This window comes from Pseudophryne corroboree, unplaced genomic scaffold, assembly GCF_028390025.1.
Source record: "Pseudophryne corroboree isolate aPseCor3 unplaced genomic scaffold, aPseCor3.hap2 scaffold_2163, whole genome shotgun sequence".
In the NCBI taxonomy this organism is placed as follows: domain Eukaryota; kingdom Metazoa; phylum Chordata; class Amphibia; order Anura; family Myobatrachidae; genus Pseudophryne; species Pseudophryne corroboree.
In genome coordinates, this window is record NW_026968808.1 from 17,501 (window position 1) to 20,000 (window position 2,500).

Consider the following 2,500-nt stretch of genomic DNA (forward strand, 5'->3'; position numbering starts at 1 on the left):
GGCCGCTCCGGGACTTTGCATTCAAATGGGTGGGGTGTTTTTCATTTTTTTGCCCTTTTTTTTTCCACTCCCCCCCTCTCAATCGTGTATTACCTCGGCTGGCCAGCGGGGGGCGCCGCGGCGGGGACACGGGCGGACCGGGTACATTTCATCTGTTTGGGGCGAGTGCTTTTTTGAAATTTTTTTTTATCTTTAAGTCTCGTTCCGTTCTTCCCTTCAACTGGCCTGCGGGGGGCGCCGTGCGCGCGGACCGGCGTCCACCCCTGGCCGCTCCGGGACTTTGCATTCAAACGGGTGGGGTGTTTTTCATTTTTTGCCCCTGTTTTTCACTCCCCCCCTCTCAATCGTGTATTACCTCGGCTGGCCAGCGGGGGGCGCCGCGGCGGGGACACGGGGGAGGGTTCATCCGGGCGGACCGGGTACCTTTCGTCTGTTTGGGGCGAGTGCTTTTTTGAAATTTTTTTCATTTTATTTTTGTCCTCCCTTCGACCGGCCAGCGGGGGGCGCCGCGCGCGCGGACCGTCGGGGCCCGGGGCCCTGCGTCCCACTTACTTTCGCCCGACGGGAATCGTTTCTTTTGTTTTTATCCGAGAGGACACACGGAATCTGCACCCCCCGCAGTGGCGTCAGGCGGCCACCGGGGGGCGCCGCGGCGGGGATCGGGGGGGGGCGCCCGGGAGCCGCCTGCCCGTCCGCTGGGCCAAGGGGGCCGGGGCGGGTCACGCGCCGCCGTCCCCCCCCGATCGTCTCGCTCCGAGCCGCCTCTGGCCACCGGGGGGCGCCGTCGGGTGGCGCGGGGGCGCCCCCGCCGCCCGCCGCCTCCCCCCGCACGCGTCGGGCCTCCCCCCGGGCCCCCGCGGGCCGGGGGACGCGGCCGGCGAGCGTCGGACTCCAGCGCGGAAGTGTCGCGGATGAGTGCGGACCGGGGCGCCCGCGGCCCAGCGGCACTTCCAGGGGCTCGGGGAGGAGATGGTTGAAGCCTGGGTGAAGCGCGCCCTCGGCCGTCCGTGTCGCTACCCGCCGGAGAACACCTCCGCCGGATCAGTAGGTACCAACGAGGCGAGCGAGAGAGCCGGGACTCTGTCCGGGGCCGAAAAGCCTGTTTCCCTGGAGCTTTTGCGAAAGGACCCGTGACAGAAGATGCGCGGAGCTCAGAGATCAGCATGGGCAGGGCCTTCTTGCATCCGATTTTGCCCAGGCAGGGCTCCAGGAACCGGGTTACAAAAAGCAAAAAGCCCTGGAGCTCAAACGAAAGGTTTAGTGACAAGATAGCCGTGGAGCTCCGATAACAGCATGGCAGGACCAGGATGGGGCCTATAAAGGGTCCACGGCGGGCATCCGTTGGAGCCCGACGTACGGGCCGGGCACGTCTCCTTCTCCCCCGGAGGCAGCGCCCCCCGGCGGGCCAAATCGGGTACTGCAATTTGTGGAAGTTTCGCAGATGAGTGCGGACCGGGGCGCCCGCGGCCCAGCTGCACTTCCAGGGGCTCGGGGAGGAGACGGTTGAAGCCTGGGTGAAGCGCGCCCTCGGCCGTCCGTGTCGCTACCCGCCGGAGAACACCTCCGCCGGATCAGTAGGTACCAACGAGGCGAGCGAGAGAGCCGGGACTCTGTCAGGGGCCGAAAAGCCCGTTTCCCTGGAGCTCCTGCGAAAGGACCCGTGGCAGAGCAGGCACGGAGCTCGGAGAGCAGCAGGGCCGGAGCTCGGAGAGCAGCAGGGCCAGGGCTCCCTCCCTTCCATAGGCTGCCCAGGCAGGGCTCCAGGAGCCCGGTACCAGCTCTCCCCGTCCGACAGCCTCCTCTCTGGAAGCGGAGAGCGGACGCAGTCGGGCTCCCGGACCGGGGCCCTGGGAGAGGGTTTGGGAGAGCCCTGCCGGGAGCCACCGGGACGGGCCCGTGCGGACGGGTGCGCGGCGCCCCCCGGCGGTCGAAGGCGGAACCGCGGAGGTCTCTCTATCTCTCTCTCTCTCTCTCTCTCTCTTTCTCCGGGACTCCCGGCCTCCCGTTCCCCCGACTCCCCCTTCCGAGGCCGAGACGGGGCAGCGCCGGGCGTCCGGCGGAGCCCGGCGCCAGGCCCGGCCCGTCCCCCTCTTCCCCCGGCGGCAGCGCCCCCCGGCGGGCCGAATCGGGTACTGCAATTCGCGGAAGTTCAGCCGATGAGTGCGGACGGGCACCCCTCGGGCCGGGAGGCGGCTCCAGGAGCCCGGGGAAGCGTCGGAGGACGCTCCGCGAGAGCGTCGCGCGCGCCGCCCGTCCCGCTACGCCCGAGGGAACCGGCCAGAGAGCATCACAGGTGGCGAACAGAGTCAAGCCGGAAAAGAGAAAACGGAGGGCTGCGGTTGACGCGAGAGAAGGGCCCCACGTCTCCCATTTCCGCAACCCGCGATGTGGCACCCCGCGCCCCGGCGGGGAGGGACGATCGCTCGGCCGGAACCCAGGGGTCTCGGCCGGCTCCAGGCGAACCCGACCCTCCCTCTGCCCACGGCGCGCCCGGAACCCC